Source organism: Balearica regulorum, chromosome 3 (genome assembly GCF_011004875.1).
Source record: "Balearica regulorum gibbericeps isolate bBalReg1 chromosome 3, bBalReg1.pri, whole genome shotgun sequence".
NCBI lineage: Eukaryota > Metazoa > Chordata > Aves > Gruiformes > Gruidae > Balearica > Balearica regulorum.
The window spans coordinates 121823095-121844409 of NC_046186.1; the positions used below are offsets into that span (position 1 = coordinate 121823095).

The 21315-nt window shown below is 41.2% G+C and overlaps 1 protein-coding gene across 2 annotated transcripts in view; it reads right to left on the reverse strand.

Annotated features, from left to right (window-relative positions):
• Window positions 1–21315, reverse strand: part of BMP2 (bone morphogenetic protein 2) — a 333293-nt gene that overhangs the window by 181711 nt on the left and 130267 nt on the right. For both annotated transcript variants that reach the window (XM_075749818.1, XM_075749816.1), the window contains one exon: window positions 9237–9351. The gene's annotated coding sequence lies outside the window, so the exon portion shown is untranslated. The remainder of the gene's footprint in view (window positions 1–9236; window positions 9352–21315) is intronic.

Genomic DNA, 21315 nt, shown 5'->3' on the forward strand with positions numbered 1-21315 from the left:
ATCTGCAGCAGGAGGAACAGCTGAGCAACACTTGTCCAGGCATAATTGAGCCTCAAGATTGCAGAGCAGTGCGTGATTAATTGGCTGAAGGATTCCTGATAAAGAGGAAGAGGATAATGACCTGCCTGGGTCAATGGGTGGTGCTCTGCTTATCTGGAAGCATAACAGGCATTAAAAGAAATGCTCCTGATCAAGGTCACAGGGAACGGTGACAGATTCTGTGTGAGTGTGAATTTGAGGCATTTCAAAATCACATTCCATAGATGCGCACGGGGTAAGTGTACTTCTGAAGAGTATTTTAATGCCTTTTATGGTTCTGGTTCCACAATCATTATTCACAAAAGTACTGCCAGGAGCCTAAACTTGAAGGCATCTACAGATCTACAGCTTTGCAAGTACTTCCACATAGTCTTGGAAAAGGTAAGCGTAAACCAAGGCAATTCTTACTTGATTTTCATGTGGATATTCTAGCTTGTTCCAAGGTCCTCTTAGAAGCAAACAGGCAATGCTCCCACACTGGAAAAGGGTTAAGAGCCACCTGTAACAACTTCCGTGAGCAACGGCTGTGGTGACACACACATGTGACTCGTGGCTTAGGAACTACTTTGGCTTCCTAGGATGGCTCAGCTAAGCTGAAAAGAGCAGGTTTCATTTCTACTCTACACATCTGCTTCTCAGCAACCACAACCTCCTTGGTGCACCCTCAGGGAAGGGAAGCCTTGAACACTTCTAAGGATGGACTTTAGAGCAAGTACTTATTGTAAGTCCACCACAGTCTTGTGCTTCAGTCCACCAGGATGCTGTATGCAGATCAACTACATCTTGTGCAATGAGTTTGCAGCAGCAAAGCTGCTGTAAATATCAGCTGGGTAAGTTCAGGTAAATTTAACAAAAGATGGTAAACATTCATTTAAAAAAATAAAGACAACAACAAACAAAAGATACCTTTTTATAACATAGCAGCAGTCTGCTCTGTCATCCGGAGGACTCCCTGTGTCTTATGGACAGTGCATCTTCTGATATTTCTCCCTCAACAGCCTAAACAAATTTGACTGTCCAGATGGAAATGCCCCAGGGGGTTCACAGTTGGCTGATCTAGCCAGACCTCTTCACAGGGAAGGCTAGCTCTTCCCTTCCTTACTCTTTGGATGAACAACAATTTGTTTACTCAAACAGCTCGCTCTCTTTCCTGGGTTGATAAGAACTCCACCTCCGACAAACAGCTGAACAGTTTTTTCTCTTGACCTCTAATTATTCATAAAAGAGATTGTAGTGGAGCTGAGCTCTTTACGCTTCATGACAGCACTCCAGCTGCCTCTAGTCTAATGATGTTTTTTTCATCTGCCACACAGATTTTCATACACTGAGGTTACTGCTCAATTACTGTTGCTTGTGGAAAATTGAGAGGATGGCAGTTTATTGGAAATAAGTGTGAGGTAGAGTCCTACAGGGAGGAAAGTCACTCTTTGAAGCTTCCCTCGGCATCCGTTTATAGAGGCCACACAAGAGAAGGTGTGGTGGGTCACCAGCTGACATATGCTCAGAAGAAATCAAAAGTCATACTGTTTTTGGCACAAATACAAATGGGCAAAGCATCAACTAGAACAGGATTTTTAGTCCTTAATGGAAAGTTTTCCACTTCAAACAACCACAACAAGTAGGAAAAATGAGCTTAAAAGTCATTCAGGACTGAAATAGAGCACGAAAAATAACAACGAAGAGTCTGCAACCTACAGCATTTTCACACTTTTTCTACTCCCTCTCCAGGCAAATGTGCCCATTCCAAGAAATTAACTGGATGCTGCTAATTGTATAAGCCAGACAAATGGGAGTTGATGGTTTCACACAGTTGCCCCATCCCTTGACAGGCCCATCTGGCAGCATGTATCTTCTGAGCAAACTGGAAATGGCCAAATTGCCATGGGCAATCCGTAGCCTCACCCTGAGGAAAAAAAGCAGAATTCAAACTGGGCTGCCCTTGAACAATGTCATGAGTATTGCCCATCTCCAGAGCAGAAAGTATTTGGCTACTTCCTGTTTCACTCAAAGAAGATTTATAGCTGATTATCATACAATAAGTGCTGGGTAAGGGTTATTAATCCTTCCAAACCCACTTCACATTAGTGACTAATTCAAACTTATTTGGTGCATAAATCACAGGGTACTAAAGCATTATGCTTTCCCTCCTCTTTGGCTGTAATTCTGAATCCTTGAGGGTGTTCTTTTACAAACCCCTAATCTATTTATGTAGCTCCAAACGTGCTGAGCTGAATTCTAATTTATAATCTCATTTCTTGCTCATGCAGCACTTCCCCTCTCCCCAGCACCTAGCTTTCAAGTGTCCCGCTTGTAGTGCACTGCTCTCCAATGAGTTCTCAATAACAGAGCTCAAATCCAGCCCTAAAAGCAGCTTCTCTGCCAAAGCTCACTTAGTTCAGTAGAGCATTACAGGACCCTCATATGCTGCTCAAGCACAGAGGTGAGAATGCTAACTAAGGGAATTTGCAAGGTGTGACACAAACAGAAAAGCTCAGCGAAGTTTCTGTCTGAGCTTCCTTCTCATACAAATAGTTTGGATGCATTAAAAATACGAAACAGGTTATGGAGGGCATTTTTCTTCAGCCCCTGAGGACTACGGTGTTCTCTAAAATACAAAGTGATGAATGCACAGAAGTGGTCTTCCCCCTTAGACATGGATGTTCCCTTTCATACTGAAACAACTCACATGGCCAGAGCCATCCATGAGAGTGAAACACTTTTCCCAATGTGTGTTTTAAACGTTTGCACAGCAGCAGATGTCTGTTGCTGCTCATTTGCACAGCAATATGCACAGTGGTCCCTGATTTTGTTCGGTGAATCTAGATGCTGCTTTAATGTAGTTTCTTAAAACCTTATTATGTTTTTATGTCTTTTCTTACATGTTTTCTGAATTTCTGTTGAGAAACCTAGTCTGGCCAAAACAGCATGTGTAAAACATAGGAGTTTCATGTTCTCAGAGTTAATCAAGCTTTTACATGAAGACATGCAGATTGCTAATGTTCTGACGCTGCTATTTAAATTCATGGCAACCTATGCATAAACTGCACTGCCGTGAGTGAGGTCCTTCTTCCTGCAGCAACTACCTGTCACTCTTACAAACTCGTAAAAACACACCAAGAAGGGCACTAATACAAAAATTTTTCTCCCTACCTTGCTATTGTTCCATTTTCTTTCAGACAAATCAAAGTGAGTTAAAATCTATCTGCAAAAGTAGCTCCCAGTTTTTCACCACATCTAACCAGTAGAAAGTCAACTGCTGCTGCTCACTGCCAGCCCAGCGAGGGCAGCTATTTTCTGATGCAGCAGTGTGAAACACACACTAGGAGCTTTTATTAAGACTCCATGGCAGGATCCAGGTAGTCACAGTAAACTCCCTTTGTGAGCACTGGAGAGAACAGATATTGAAGACAAAAGTAATCTCATCCTAAAACTGACATCCAAAATAGGTCACTTGAATCATCCTCTAAAATCCTCTTTGCTTATTATAACAGGAGCCCAGGATAAGTAGCACAGATGGAGATACCAGAATTGTAGCAATTTCCAGCAGTTTCTATCCAGGCACTGTATGTATATACCATCTACAGTCTTCATTTGTTTAGAATAAAGACACAAAGCCACAGCCTACCCGGGGTTTGAGAACTGGGAAGACACCTGCACTGGGACATGCTGGTCTTCCTAACACTTCAAATGAGAAGCATCCAGGAAAAGTCTGGCTTTAGACTAACACTTCTCTCTTCTCTGGTATTTTTCATCTGTGGATCTCAAAGTATCTCACAAAGCAAATCAATGTTATTAATCCTGCTTTACTTGTTCAAGGTCATCCAGCATAAACACAAGCTGAACTCTAGTGCTCTGAAATGGCTCAGTACCACACAAGCCATGCACTCTTCCCTAAAAAAGCACTAATGTTATCTCCAGCAATATGGAAATTTGGGATTCACAGTATGAATCTGAAACTAAGTTTCTAAGATAAATGAAAATAAAATAAAAGCAATTATAAGTGCAAATTAAACAAAAAGCAACTTATCTGGACTGGTTTTTTAGGCATCTGTCTTGAGATTTGCAGTGCAGAAATAACATCTGACATCACAAGTATGTACTCTTGTGCATTGAGAATATCCTGCTGTTTATTTGGATCTTTTGAAGTCTAGTATCAATATAGCTTCTTAGTCCCCAGAGCGTCCTCAGGGTTTGAGATGTGTATTTTTAACTTCTGTACTTACTGACATTTCATTCACGCTATTTGGCTGTTCTCCCCATCAGGGCTTCATCAGCTATCGCTCTGATTTTGGCACCACAGGCCTTGTTTGCTTTACCGTTTCCTAAATGTCTATGTGAAGAGGTGTGGCCTGCTATGCCAATTAGTTCACCCACCCAAAAACTGTGTTAACTTCAGAGCTAAAGCTCTTTGAGGGCATTTTCCTGTCAATGCAATCAGCGTAAACCAAGGAAATCATCAGTTAAGGCAGGACTGATGCTCAGGCCAGTTGTACACACCATGTTCTACATGCCTTGCTGCCCACACGCTGTAATACCTACCGGCTCTCACTGACCCCGCTTCCACACAACAAGCTCACCCTCACCTCCAGTATTTGGCCACCCACAGTGCATCTACTCAGTCCCTGAAGCAAACACACTCACCGTGGCAGAAAGTGGAAGTGGCAGGACGGAGAAAGCCCGTGGGGCCAGCATGAAGCAGTAGCTCAGCATCAGCGGTCACAGGGAGGAGTAGCACTCTGCCATTCGTTTGCATCGTATTGCATGTCTCTCTCAGAGACATACTGCTGCAGAGCTCAGAGTACACAAAGACCACTGTTTGATTCCACTTTGAACAATTTTAGTTGTACTCAAACAACAGACTCACATAAAGCTTCAAGAATTCCTTTAAAAAATCCTTTGCATCTGCTGCATTTTTCAAATCATGTTGCCAAAAAAGAAAAAAAAAAAAAAATGAATCAAGGAATTTGATGGTTGTAAAAGCCTACATTTTTTTAGTCTGAATTCAGAATATTTTAGAAAGGGTGATGCAGGAAGAGGATAGAAAGTGCTTCATTCATGATTTATACTAATGTTGGATTTCAAGGGTGCCATTGGGGAAGTACAGGTAGTGCCTGTCAAATAAAATGTCACCTTCAAAGCCTGGTATTTGATGCTACCATCAGAAATCAAAGGCAGCCAGCAGTCCTCAAGATAGCACTGCTCGAGTCCCCTGTGTTTCACACCTTGATGGTGCATTGCACAGGAAGATTATAACCACGTGAAATTTGAATTCAGTCTCATTGGTAACAGTCTTGATGACAAATAACTATTTTCCCAGCAAAATTCTTCCCTCTGTATGACATCACTTACAATATACCCATCCTAAAGTACCAGACACAAGTAAGGCCTGGTCTCGGTGGGGGTAGCTAACTAGGAATAAACACAGTTTGGAAGTCGGCACTGTCCAAGGCATTGCACGTTGTCCTTACAGAGCAAAACGCAAAGAAGAAAAGCATGCTGGACGCACCAACCAAGTTGGCGGGAGCACAGGAATTTTTTTTTAGCTGCCATAAAGGCCTACTGAAACAAGAGCTTCCCAAATCTCTGCAGGTATGTCTGTGACTTTTCCATCATCAGTAGCCTGCTGCTTAGGGGAGCAGAGCATTAGGCTTTCTTTAAAGGAGTTTTAAAAGCCCCTCTGTTCACTTTCAACTATTCATCACAGTCATTTGAAGTTCTCTTTTGCTCCCCTCCTTCTTCTTACTTACATCTGGTGCTGCATGTTACTATGCTGCAACCATAAATAACGAAGGAACGATATGGAGATAGTGGATGCTCTGTCCTGGTGTCCTCACAGCCAAGCATTCAATAAAGTTCTTATGTTTCCATTACAATAAATGTATAGGAGAAGGGGGTGAAGGTACAAAGTTCCCCATTCTAGAATACAACTTTTAAATAGCACTTTATTAGCAGGGTCAGCAAGCACATAGGCTAAAAAATAAATAGCATTTTTAAAAAAGAGGATTTTCTCCCTCAGTGAGTACATTCACATTGAAAACTACAGAACAGACAAGATTTAGCAAAAGCATTTCAGGAAGGAATGATCTCTGTCAGTAGTTGGGCCAGTGTCGATGGGTTTTGGCCAGTGGTCATTAAATGGTTCTTTAAATGCACGATTATGGAAGATGGCGCTTCCAGTGGTGTAGGTAAACTGTGCAAGTATGAGCACTTCAAAGTCTAGAATGGAGCTGTGATAACTATGGTAACCTCCTTTCAAAACTCTCCTTCCCGTATACTTACAGTGAAAACATCTCCTGAGAATAAATAGAGTAGGGCCTATTTTCTCTGTAAAAGCTATTTTTGGTTTATCAGCAAGGGTAAATATATTCATTTTGGGTATTTTCTAATGCTGTTTTTGAGTTCTAGTGTCTTGAGGACAAGTACCACTGTAGTATTTATGTACTGGTGAGAAGTGACCACAGAAAAAAATGTTCCAGTTCTATGATTCACAACCCAGGTCTTGCACACAGGTTAAAAGAAATTAATCTCAAGAGCTTGTCATCACCTCTACAGTTCCCAGGGAAATCATAGGAAATCTTTTTAACTGTCTCAGTGGACATTAGGTCCTTACCTTTCTTGACTGCCCATCTTAATTTCTCAACTTTGTTTTACTGAATATTGATTTTAAAAAATTACTTGCACCCACATATATAGAAAGTTGCCTGCACACTCGGACAGCAAACGGAATACACGAAAACTCAAGAAAAAGGCAAAAGCTGTAGTAATGTAGGGCAGTAAAGCATTTGGAGTGCCTCCTAGCAGGGAGGCACTCAGGGGTTAAACTGGACTACCGTGAAAGAGATCACTGGTGAAGGGTTCATTTATTTACACTCCCATTAGAGGAGTCTACAAAGACATACATCAACAGAAACAAACCATTTTAGTACATTCATTGACTGAACATCCATCAGTGAACGTGATCTATGCCAGCATGTCTTAGGAATGACAAGATATTATTATTGTAGTGCCAAAGCAGGAGGGGGGCAGGGGAACGAACAAAAGGGAGCGCTGATCCTCGCCTTAACAATGAGTCCCTATTCTCTTTCACTGCACCTGAGCTCTGAGGCTTCAAAACCAATGAACTTTTTCATTGGCTACTAACAGACATGCTGTGGTTTGCTTTACGCCTGGTAGTATACTAGTCCTCGGTGGTATACTACCCATTTCCTTAAAAGGAACCCTTCCTCTCTTAGCATCTCTTGCTACTGTATCACCTCTGCTAAATAAAGGACATCATCTCGCCCATCAACCACATGCAGCTTTCTTCCTTCCCCCTTCCTTCCCACTGTTTGCACTTATTGTTTATTTTTTTAAGCACCTAACCCCCTATTAATCCACCAGACAGTACAAAAGATCCATTTGTGAGAGACAGAGATTAGAGCTGTAAGCACTCAATCTTTCTGTGAAACACCTGCTTCATTCAAATAACCAGAGGGGAAAAAAGGCAGAAAGCAGGACAAACTGCTGGTGGCAATGGAGCTGGGAGAAAACTCCTTCTGTAATGAGAGCTACCAAACTTTGGACGGCAGTCGTCTTCAATTAGTAGTGCAGAAAACACACACAGCATCTACAATACCGAACTCACGTGCCTGTGACACTGGTACAGTCCTTATCGACCGTATCTCTGCTCTTCCAACTCTCAGCAGAGTGGAGAAACGTGCAAACTACTTAACTGAAATATTTTATGCAGTTATTTTCTTTATTATTTTTCCCTTTGCCTGAAAATTAAATAAAAAGGGCTTATGCCATCTTAAAATATTTCAACCAGCTCCATTTCTGAAATGTCCTCAGCATCAAAACTGGACCTTTCCATTGTCCCAGGTTTTGTGTTTTTTCTTCCAACAGTACCAAACATTTGTCCCAATTTCGAAAAATTAGTACTTTAAGAGAGCAAAAACATGGCTTTGACCTTTCATGGTCATTTTGGTCAGTCATATAAATGTAACAGCAGCCTTCGTATACATAAACACGTACAGAAAGGATCAGTAACTAGATGGCTGTTGGATTTATCTTCTTTGAATACAAAGGTGACAATATACAAACAAAAATACCAAATGGCATAGCATTGCTCTGAGTCATTCTCTCTCTTTCATGATATGAAAGAAAATTATATACCAAACAGATTGTATAAGCACCACAGGCAATAACTAAAGCTGGAAGAAGGCCAAGCTACATTAATAGCTGCTATTTGATCTAGTTCAAGATCCCTAAACACTCAATACGTGATGAAGTCAGTGGAAAGGCTCCTATGAATTTCAAGAGGTGCTGTATTGAACCCAAAATGGTTGGCAAACAACAGTGCATGGAACAAGGAACAGAGCTGACGCTATAGCAATTAAGCTCATCATCATACTGGAAAGCGGGCTGTGGTAACCCTCTCGGTAACCATATTTCAAGCCTGATCAGCTTTTCCCCTTTCCAGAGGAACCTGTCCTCTTCAGTACTTTCAAGCCTCTGAAATCAATGGGATTACTTAAGGAATAATGCCCCACAGAACCTGAATATTTATGGTAAATCTACCGCAGCGATTTCTAATGTACTGTGATCCAAGAATTCTGAATAAAACATCAACAATGCAAAGATAGATCTTCAACTGATATAAATCAGCTGTTTCCCTTTCAAAGCAATGGAGCTGCAACAATTTGCAACTAACAAAACCACAGCTTACCATTTTAAAAATGTAAATAAATTTTGCAGTATTTACAGCTAAGAGCAGACCCTTGCGCTTATTTTCTTACTGTATAATAATAGCTCATTTCTTGTAAAATAATAGATCATTTCTGTTGCCTCAAAATGTAATTATTTTTTTTTTCTTATTGCAAAACTGTAGGCATTGTAAGAAACTATTTAGATTTCAGTTGGTTTCTTTTAGGTTGCACTGCTTACACATTAGTAACTTCTTTAAGAAGTCCCTAGAGGAAATGAAGCATGTAATACATAAGCAAGTGTGTACACAGGAATAATGCACAACACACCTTTCCTCCTCTTTTCAGAACTCTTTTTGGAACTGATTCTGTTAACATAACATTAAAACAAATACACGTACATGTGTGTAACGAGTATATGTGTATGCAGATACATAGGTGTATCTATCTACATATATCGTTGTAGTAATAGTCATCCTTTCATATGGCTCATCAATAGCAGGCTTTACTCACCTGATGGGCAGTTTGCCATCGGGTCCATCCTGTCTGTCAGCACACCTTATCTGCTATCGTGCCTTTCTTCGGATCCGTAGTTACAAGTAAGAAAAGGTTGGATATCTGTCTCCTCCTAAACACAATAAAATTAAAGCTGTAATTAGCAGCCTGCCCTGGACAACCAGGTTACATTCCACTCCACATGTAGAGCCCGGGTAGAAGCGACAGGCCCCTGGGTCAATACGCAAGCCAAAAGGAGAAAGTTAGCCCCGATGCGTTCTAACTTAGAACTAGACTAAAAATAAATGAGAGCTAAGCTCATCTTTCCTTCAGGAGGCCGAATTATAGAAAGCAGTTCACGCTTGGATGGCACCAGGATTCCCACAAAGTCGGCCGGTATGAAGACATTTGGTTTCAGAAAAAAGAACTTGCATAAAGTATTTTCCTCTTGATACGGACTAGTTCCATTAAGGTAAAAATGATGAACAAACATAAAACCAACAAAATATTATTACCTTTCTGAAGGAGGAGATTTCAATAATTTCCCCCAAATTGATAAAATTAATTAAAAGTACTTCAAATGTTATTAATTCTGCACATACGCTGCATACAGCTGTGCCCTGGGAGGGGCCGCTGGAGCCAGACAGAACCAGCTGGAACCGGCTGTGCTTGGCGGGAACAGCCCAGCCTCCTCTCCTCACAGCGCAGCCCATGCCCGGGCACCCACAGCCGGACGGGGAGCAGCAGCGCTGCCGTTCAGAAATAATGAGAAATTAGCCACAAATGGGTCCTAAAGATTTTTCAGAGAACCGGGGGCTCCCAGCGATGACTGAAAACCACCTGGTTCCGCATTATCCCTGATCATCTCACCTCTGCCACACAGACCCTGGTCTGGCACTCTGAGGATACTCCTGACACCTAGCAGCCCAGGTAACACTGCAATCTTAAACTTCTAGCAGAAATTTGGGGTTAGAGATGCCACTTCTCAGCCAACAGAGATCATCCATCTTCGTTAACCAAACTCAAGCAAGCAGCTATGTCAAATGAATTAGCAACACGCACACAATCCCATCAGGTATATTCTTGTTAGAGTATCTGCACTTCAGCTGACGGATCTGTCATTAATGCAAACATACTTTAGCTCTGCTTATAATTGAAACCTTACTTCTGGCCAGCCACTTGGCTAGGAGAGCCAGGAGAACTACTTTTTCCATGTTCACAAACATCTCCGCTAGTCCTTGGTGTCACCACCTGATTAGATCTCTGGCACCGCTGGCTCCTCTTTGGCAACGGGGAGAGCGTCGTCTCACAAAGCCTGCGAGCGTGCGTTAAAACTTGGACTTGAGGTTGAAGGCAGAACAGAAAGAATGGCAGATGTCCCACGAAACAAACTCGCTTTTCTGCACATCAGCTGGGTTTTTGCTTAGTAAAAAGGAATAATTAACTAATGAGATCAATCAAGAACACGGGGTACCTCAAGCTACTGTTCCTTCTAAACCTTACATACGTATTTGAACAGTAAAAGTGATATAAAAAAAAAAAAAACAGATATGAGTCCCTGGTTCCACCAAACCCTCCTTGAGCAGACGGAGTTTAGCTGTTGAGCTCTAACACGGAGAATGCGTGAACACTACACAAGTTCACACCTTGGCCAAACCAGGGCAGACATGTGGGATACAAAAAGTCCACCCCAGCATCCCGATTTCCAGTCATTTTTAAGGCTTTTCTCTGAAATGGCTGTAACGTATTTTAACGTAAGCAAAATAACGTATTCTTCCCTGTGCTCAGTCACGGAAACTGCTGAAACATTTCTGCCGATCGTTTCCAAAGAAATTCAGCCCGAAGCAGACCTCAGCATGTATGATTTCAGCACTCATGGTAAAAGTTTAACAACATTAGAGGCTGCCACAATGGAAATTGTTGGGCATCACTGGTTTCACTTATAATAATGAAACTCGGTTGAAAGCTAGGAGCAGTTTGATGCAGTAGTTTTACATAATAAATACTATTTTTTTTTAAACCAAATTGTTTTACAGAAACTGACTTCAGCTAAATGTTTCAACTTTCTGAGTTAATCTTAACTCATACGTTTTATTCTCACCATATCACTGTATTTCATTGTTTCAACTTCTACATACATTACATGAAAACAAATGATAATATATACCACGTGTGCATACTGTTATACCCTGTTCACTATTACGCTGTTATACGATAGCATAAAATCAGTATTAACAAATGTCATATTTTCAAATTTCAGAGTCAAAATGTTTTGACCCCTTCAAAGCGAAGCTTCTCAGAACATCCACTGCACAGCGAGCACCCAACTCACTCCAACCTCATTGAGTTCCTGATATCCTGATAAGGTACACAAACTCATTTTGAAACTTCAAATTTTGCCTCAATAGAGAAAGTTCTGGTTTCCAACTAATTCTACCAAAACCATGTAACACCTAAACAACCACTTAGAGACTCCAAAGTGCTTGAGTAAATAGAAGGTCAGCATCTGTGAGAGACAAACCTGGTCAATGAGAAAAAATTGGGCTTTCTTCCTCTAACATATAAAATTGTGAGGTTTTTGTTTGTTTTTCTTTAATACTGAACAATGTTGGCTGGAAAAAAAAGATTTAATTATCAATGCTACCTTTGGGCCGTTTGTACCTGTCATTCACCTGGATGTTTTGCAGAGTTCAAGTATTGAAGCTTTGCTACTTATGTACCTCGTTCCACACAAAAACAGAGCAATCATAACAGTAATCTGGAAAGATTTTCATCTTTTGTTGTTAAACATTACTAGATCCAACATATCTATGTCCTTCTCCAAGGTTCTCATCACTGACTCTATCCCCGTTACCAATCTTGATCATCTAAGAAATAGGATTCATAAAACACAAACCATGACCACAAAACTAAGACCCAAAGCTTGTGATGAGACATGCAGGGTTCAGCTGAAAATCAAATGTTTTCAGAGGAGCAGCCAGAAACCTGGTCTTGTGAAGCACGTCTGGAGGTCATATGGGCATGGAAGGAGGCCGTGGCTGGAGTTGCCTGAGAGCCTCGATCTATGGACAGCAGAAATTGCCCTGGCTTTATCTTGTCCTTTTGTTCCAACAAGTTCTTGGTTCTTTTCCCACGTCTGTCACCCACATTGCATGGACAAGTCTGCTCCTCCCTGCCCATTCCTTACCCAAGGTGTCAATGGCAAGAATACAAGGCAGGAACCATGTCTAACTGATTTTTTGAACACAGTGAGTATCTTGGGGCATTTCACTACTATAAGCCACAGCTAATGGAAAGCGCCCTGCTATCTTCAGCACGCTGTTGATCAGGCCTTAATACCACATTTAATTCAACCCCGTAAAGATGCATTTTGATTCAAACTCATAATGAAATACAGACCCCACGTTCGAATATTAGTGTAAGGTAATAACGCACGTATAAATGTACATAAATACATTTATTACTTTAATATTTTACAGACGTCTCCTTTATGTAAATATACATTGGAAGTTCTGTGCAGTTTATTCACGGCAGGTCATTCCATACGCAGCTCCATGCAGTGCCTGCTGGTAACATTCCACTGCTTCTGCTAACAATTCATGAACCAAACAACTATCTGCATATTCTCCGTGGGGCTGCTAACAAGGTCCTCCAGTGCTCATTCTTCCATTATTACCACACAGCCAGTTCCCTTTAGACTTTTAAAAAAAATAATAATAATCTGGGAGAAAATAAAAGCCATATGGGACAGCTCTGCTGCTGTCATAGATCATCCTAACTCCACTGCAGTCAGTGGGACAGATCTTGACATCATGTAAATGGTCACAGTGCCAATGAAACCAAATCTCTTCTCCAGGTTCCAACCTACAAACACCCTACTTCCCTGCTCAAACACCCTTTTTTTCATCTGATATCAAGAACTAGAGTCCATCCAGACCACTGGGCTGGCAATTATGGTTATTAGCACGATACAGTTCATCTTGGAACAAACTTCTATCTGCAATTGCTTTTGTAAACACTTCCTTGGAGGTGCAGCTTCTCCTTCCTGCTTTTTAGCTAGATGAGAATTGTCTATTCTAAGCTACATCTGCTCCAACAGCAACAAATAGCAACAGAGATCTACAGCTCTCTTGAACACCTGTGTTAGGTGGCTTCTCCCTTCCAGGTAAATAGCTCAATACTCAAATCTCCTTTTCATCACTTCCTACGTGATTGCTACACGTCTCCTTGTTAGCCTCTAAGGCTTTCCACAGGCAGACCTGTTGTCCGCTTCTGCTGGAGAATGGTTTGTATTAGCGACTCCCTATGTATTGGGGTGGTAGACGGTGTCTTAACTTGTCATAGGCTGCTATTTCAGAAAGCTTAATAAACTCAACTGAACAACAGTCTAAAAAAGGAAATAAAAGATTTAACAGGCTGGTATTTCTACCCCCTTCTGCTTTCTAAGACAGACAAAATAAAAAACAAACAAGCAGTGGCCCAAACTGGAGCACACGCATAGCTTTCCCCAAGAATGCTTCCCCATTAACTCAGTGTTTGTCTGTAGTACCTATGAACCAACGTGGTTTCAATTTAGCTTTTATTAATCTTGCGCATTTCTTTCAACTGCTATTTTAAAAATAGAAAGTTCATGTTGAACATTTTAATAGCTTTAAGTTTCAAAGGCAACAAGCTGCTGTACTGATTTTTTTTTCCAAAAACTTTATTGCCAGATGTAAGTACGTGTGATTATTGATATTCTTTGTTTTCCCACAGGTTTCTCTTTTCCTTATTAAACAACATATCTGTAGTTAAGCAGCTCCATGAAAGTTTAGTGAGGTCCATGAGAAATCACCAGTCACCAGCCCACAAATCCATCTCACCTGACTTCAGGCACTTCACTAAACTGCTTAAATTAGGAAGTCACCTCCACTGAACTCCCCCTACAGTTAGTAGAAACAACTAGAGGATCATGAAGACTGTAGGTACTTACATCTGTCTAAATTTCTGAATTGCTTTCTAGAAGTAACTATATTTTCTTCACTGATTGCAGAGAGCTCCCAGGCCCACAGAGGGATTAGGTCTCAGGTCTCCAACTTAAGCAATTAACTAAGCATCTAATGCAAACTGGGATGAATCCAGACTCTGGGGTCCTCAGCAGTATCAGCAAACAAGCAGAGGACCTGCCAGGAGCACGTTTTGGTTTCTAGCCCATGTATATAATTTTAAATAAAGGTAATGACTATACTGCAGTTGCAGTAGACTACCTCATCTAAATGACAATTTTGGTGGTCTTTGGGTAAGATCAAAGGCCTAATACATTCAACAAATACAACTAAAGTTTTGGTAGGTTTTGGTGCACATCAGCTTTGTGTTCAGCTCTGCTCATCCTTCTCCCTCCCTCACAGAAAAAACGTAACAAAACCATGCCACAGAAGCCGCTGGTAACTTAGCCAATGATTTCATAAAGAACAGGATCGACTTCTTCGTCAGTGGAGACAAGTCTGCTAAGAAAAATTGGTATTAGCTCACATGGGGAAATACGGGATGGGAAAAAAAGCAGTGAATTCCCACCCATCACTTTTGCAGTCTGGGGAGATGGCAGTGGATAGTACTGACCCTGGGGAACAAAAGGAAACCTTCACATACAGCTGTTAAATACTAACTGGGTGATCAGTGATCACACTAATTATTTTTTTATAAATTATTATTTTATTAGCAGTTGAAGAGATTCCTTCCCATCCACATCTGATAGTTCTCATCTCTTCCAAGAGGCTGCAGCCACACAAACAGTGGATTCAGCACCCAGCACAGCTTCTTCCACTGGCAGTAGCTCTGCTCCGAGGCTCTGGTGCTTCACCCATCACCCCCAATAACTCATTCCCACCACCCTGCCAGGCGTTTCCGTTCCTTCCCTTGTGCTAAATGCCAAATCAGCTGTTTATGTAGCTGTGCTCTGAGGGAGCAGAAATTTCCAGTGCTGAGATGGGAGCAATAACCTTGGTTTCTATCAGTGTTTTCCAACAGTTGCCAGGGGTCCTTACAAGGTAAAATAAACAACCCTAACCTCAAACTGTACAGCTTCCCTAATACACAACCGGGACAGGTAAAGGGAGCGTTAAAAGACGCTTCTTTCCAGTGTATAGGAAAAAAGCACCTAATGGGGCTGATCCAAAGTCTGCTGGAAATCAGTAAGTGGACTCCCACTGACTTCAGTGAGCTTTGGATCTGCTCTACAAAGCCAGCCAGCTGCAAAAGCTGCTAGAGTCAAAGGAAAATATGCTACGAAGGAACAGTGGCCTTGTGGTTGAGCTACTGGCGTGGTTTCAAGAGACTTGGATTCAGTCTTCAACTCTACCGTTCCTGACCCTGTGCAAAGCATTTCATTTCTCTGCACATCAGCTTCCCTTTCGCTATCTAGGTATGTAACCTAATGAGCTCAAGTGCGGAGAAATTCAGGGACATCTGTGAGACAGGAGACAAATGCAAGGAGACACTTACCAGCACCATCTCAGCAGGTGTAACTCTTCCTCTACCCCTCTATGGCCCCAACAGGGTCTGTTACCCCCACAGCAGGGTACAAAAATGAGTGTCAAACCAGTATCCTTGTTTACTACAGGCTCGCTGAGCACACCTGGAAGCTGTGGCTACAGCTTTTGTTGGCATATCCTCTACCCAGCTGGCTGGACGCTGAGGTGCATGGCTAACGCAGCATGGAGCTCAGTGCAGGTTAGCCAGATCCCAGTACCACACGCTGAGCTCCAAGATGAGCATGTATCTATCTCTTGAGTGTGTGAACAGACCTACAAAAGTCAAGGCAATACAAATATAACTGCTTTGCTAGACTAGAAGCCTGGGTAAGCTATGTTTTCGTGGAGATTCAAGGAAGCCTGTCGGTCTTAACATTATTTACACACTTGCTCCGAATGTCCTCCTACCAACAGCTGGGGCTTCTGGCAGCCAAATGCAAACCATCTACTGTAATATTATTCTTCTGTTGCAGGAAACGAACTCATCCAAGCAGAAGAAATTCTTTAAAAATCAGTCCAAGCAAAGGCACAAATTAAGCCCCAGAAATTAAATACCGAAATAATTTTTACAGCATAGAAAGATCAAACTGCAAACAAGCTGCAAAAGCCATTACTAATTTAACATTCCATTATTCCTTTTTTCCAAAGTGTGATTCTTTTCTTCAAGCCAAGCATACTTTGCTGGGACCAAACCTTCACATTAGATTTCCTGTGCTGTAGACTTGATGAGATAAAGCAGTTACTTAGGACCAACAAATCACTTCATTAAAGAAGCCCGTTTGTAAATATTCTCAACAGCAATTAACGTCCTGGCGTAAGGAACTCATTTTGTGCCGCATTCCTCGCTCAGGCGAGACCTCTCCTCTAATGCCATGACTGCAGGACAGGGTCCTAATTTTGAGGGCAAGAAAGAAGCCATCCTGGCTCTTGCCATTGCCTCCATGCTAGCTATTTTGGTTCTTCTAGGCAGGAAAAAGCAGCTAAAGATTGGACAGAGCTGCTCCCTCTCAGTTCTCAAGCCACACGAAAAACGCACCATCCAGAGGTTTTCCAGCTGTCTCTCTCAAGACTCTGGGAACCAGGATAACGCACAGCTTTTCTTCTCAGCAGAGCGAACAGAATTGCTGGTGTCGCCCACGATCCAGGTTGCTCATCTTTGCAATACCAATAACTTATAAGAAAGGTATTCCCACTCCTGATAGATTGGAGGAGGTAGAAAGTCTAGTTAAAAAAATTGACATGGAAAAGGTTTTTTTCACCTCCCTTCGCCTCATGTAAGGGCCTGTCTAGGGAGCGTAACAGTACGCTGACTGGTAGTGTATTAGTCAGCCCCAATACAGCTCTCAAGGCCGTACAATATCCCAGAGTCAGTGTGGTCCCTGGTGAACAAAGATCTAAAGCAGAAACTCAAGATGTATTAAAGCAGGTTACATTGTGGTTTTGTCTGCAGATATTAAACAAATATATCCCATTAAGATGCAGTATAATTCTCTGTGTTTTGACAGGAATACAGAGGCACCATTTTGAAATGGTTACATTAAAAGACAATATGTAATATTCTTCAAAAAAACCCCAGCTTTAGTCCTGCTCTTGTTGAAACAAGCATTCTCATCTTGTTTGAGTAACCCACTATTACAATGCACTAAAAAAGACAATATGCTAGAACAGAAAATGAACAAAGCATCGGGATTCAGCAATTTATTCCAAGCCAGTGTTAGCTTACCAATTAAATTACTTCTGAATACTTTATGGGGCTCTAACCTTATAAACAAATCTATGAGTAATCATAAGGGTGCAATTCTTTAAGATATTTCCATCTCTGAAAAGACCCTCCATTTCTGTAGGGGAAATCATCTCCTTGCCATTCAGAAGAAGGAGCTAAATAAATGTGAGTATATGAACTGATTATAAAAAGCCTACTGAACTGGAGTAACAATAATGCCTCAGTCTTGAAAACATACAAAGTAAATGTGATTTTACATTAAAAATCTGAAAACAAACTCAAGGCTAATATTTTCAGGGGAAAAAAAAACTTTGATCTCTTTTGCTTTCCGGGGGGGAGCCAATATCAACATGAGTGATTTTGTACTATATTCAGGAGTCTTTATGTGGGTTAATAATGTTAAAGTTATTCCACTGCTTTTTCAAACTTTTCTGGAATCAGCTCCTTGGTGAAACAGGGCCCTATTGAAGACTCTTGAATTTGCATAGCATGTGCAAGACATTTAGATTTATATTCCATGTTAGGCTTGTGTGTTTAGAGTTTACCCAGGCATATGCAATTCATTGGCTGTATTGTTATCTTCACAATGAACAAGCACACTCACTTCATCTGCAAGAAATACAGCTTTAAATGTAGAAAATTAAATTTCCATGAGAAAATGTGTTCCATGAAAATTTCCATCAATAAAGGCTTCGCTCAAATGTACTGAGATCGCAATACTTTGATTTGAGCCTACCTGGGTACCGTATGACTTACAGAGCAAAACCATAAAATCGTTTGAAAATTACTACTTTGTAATGACAATTACTCACATTACAGTTCTCTCTCTAAAAGCTTTCAGTTGTCACGATACTGTTGTGTTCAGTGATGAAGTTGCCCACAGAAACTGGCAAATTCTGCCTTGAAGACTTTACAAACTCAGTAGGTAAAGGAATCATAATTATCTTGAGAACACAGAGAATGATGACCTTAGTGATGACAAATGGAACCCACTGAAATACAGACCCACAGAAGTAAGCCATCCGCTCAGCTTCCACTCAAATCAGATCCCGAGCCCTGTGTCAGGGATGTGGCCCACAATCAGCCTTCTTGCTGGCTAGGAGAGCAACTCCATCCATTACGCAAACCATCGTGTGCGGCAGCAACGTACCTCACAATGTCTGTGTTGGCAGGGTTTCCCCAGAAATTTTAGTGCTGAACGCAAAAAGTCATCTAAAGAAATATGTAGTGGATGGGTTTGGTTTGCTATTTGTGAGACACCATAGTTCATTTCACACTTGCCGTTGTTGGGGGTGGTTTCCAAAGTGACACTAACGTTGGTGTCACCTTATGTGGTTTTCCAGTCTTCACACTAAAGTAGGAATTCTGGGAGAGGAAGAGAGCAAAGGTGCTAGCACAATCAAAGCACCGTCCCACGGCAGATGACTGGAAGAGTTTGGCTGTTGTGGCGGACAATGAAAGGCAGAGGGAGTGTAGCTGCCGTCACCATGCATGTCAGAGGGATGCACAGCAGAAAGGAGATCCACGCAAGCTAAAGAACAACTTTGGCTCAGGAACAAAGCGGCATCTATATCCATGAATTAATTTGGGCAAAAAATGAGAAGAAGGTGAGTCACTAGAAAAGCATGCCAAGGGGAGCTGTGAGGACAAAGAAATCTGACAAGCAGTGATGGAGGTTTGAAAAGTTTATGGAAGTGATTTTATGGTGCAGAGCCCATGACAGCAGAAGCCTGGATTTCTGTCTCAGCAGGTCTCATCTGCTGCTTCTGTTCCCAGTTTCCTTCCCAAATCCCTGATCCTGCACCCTTACATTGAACAAAAGATTTACCAACAGGATCAGCCCAACTACTGCAGAACACATGTGCTTTCTGCAGGGCAAGAGAAAGGAATTCATGGATCATAAAGTACTGACTACTATGTGCTTTTCATTTTCATTTCTTTCATTAAGAACTTAATATTTGTTTTCTTACTGTTTCATTAAACCGTAAAACTTTCCTTCAGGCCATTGGCCTTTTCTTCTCAAAGAGGTGGCTAATTTGGCAGTGGAGATGGTGGTCCAGAGGAGAATAAAATTCATCTCTTAAGAAGCTATGGGAGATGTGCATTGCAGCACGCTTTGTAACTGCTTCTGTCTTTACTGAGTAGTTGCATCCACCAAATCAGATTAGAAGACTGGACCAAAATGGATATATATGGATCTACACCATGATGGGATATGTAACATATGAATTTAAAACAAGGGTAATGCGCCTGTTCTGAACTACTGCTATTTTGGATCCAAATGAAACTGTGCTTGCTCAGATGGAGCAGTCAGAGATTTTAATACCATAAGCATTTCAGATGTTCAGCTCCCAATAGGAAATCAGGAAGCAGGTTTACCTTTAAAACCACAGTCTCTCATCAATATAAATAACATTAAAGACTCAGGGGGCTTACTGCAAAATCACTCCAGATCCGTTATTTGTGTGTCAGTCACCTACATCACACCGAGCAGTTCTTCTGTGAATAAAAGACTTGGTGATTATTTTCTAGCTATGCAAAATAAATCAAAAGGGACAATATGGGAATAGATATACCTGTTCTGACAGCTTTGGACTATAGGAGGAAAAGGTGGTAGCTCTGCATCCAAGGGGGCTACCACCATGCCATGTACCTGTTTATTTTTTAATATAAAATAGTTCACTGACTCCGGCTCTTAGATGCATCTCAGACAGAAGTCTATAAGAAGTTTAGGGGAGTTTTGTTCTTAAAGAATAAAGCTAATAACCTTTAGCATAAGTATTCCCCAGCCCAACTCACTCCCTCCACATTTGTGGAAAGTGGCTACCCCAACATTATCTGTGGGTGACATCAATATGCAGGTTACAAAAATAAACAATGAAATCCTACAATTACACTATAATGAAGCAAAATGCCTGGTTTGCCTTGGCGTAGAGACAGAGGTCACCAGCAAAGTGTAATTACGGACACCTAATAAAGAATATACAAAATATCACCATCGCTCCCACATCACAAAATCTGGTGACTATCTCAGCAATGACTAATAGCTTACTGTAACTTTGATTTCATATAATTGAACCATGTACTAATCTCTTTGGTCTTTGAATAGAAAGCGTATGCCAATCGTAAGATATATTCTGTTTCCCTCCAGATCATTAATGAAGAAATCATACATATCCAGGCACCCTGACACATGGCTCTCTGCTATCAATCCAAAAGGGAGACCTTGTCATGCAAAAATTACATTTATCCACTAGACTTGTTCTTTTTTTGTGATTTGTGCTGCCCTAAACTTTTGTAAATACGGTTTCAGTAACTATATCATGAATACGCCAAAGACTTTATACATAATGAAATGGATTGGAGATGCAGAGAGGAAAAGAACTGAAAACAGCAAAGGAAGAGAAATTATACCATGGGACTCAGTTGAGAAACATTAGAAGAAAATACCTAGCAAGAATACAAGAAATGCATCTAAAATAAAATAACCAGTAATATAGAGAGTTGATGGATATAGGAAATTGCAGCAAAATCCTATCCCTATAGAATAGGGATATTATATTCCCTAGTGAGAATATTCCCCAGTGAGAATTTTCCACTCAGTTCATGTAGGTTGGGATTCCTCCTTTAGAAAGCAACAATTCCAAAGTACACTTAATGTTAACGAGAAGTAAATAAGAAAATGCAGCCCAGCAACCTCAACTGCCAATGAACTGAAAGGAATCACCATAAAGGGGGGGTTCATTGCTGTAGTCACAAAAGCAGCGTTGCTTGGAGCCCTCACAACAGGAGCATATCCGGGATGAAGCTGCTGTCGGTGTCAGGATTCTCCGAGAAGACACCTTGACCCGATTTCAAACGCACA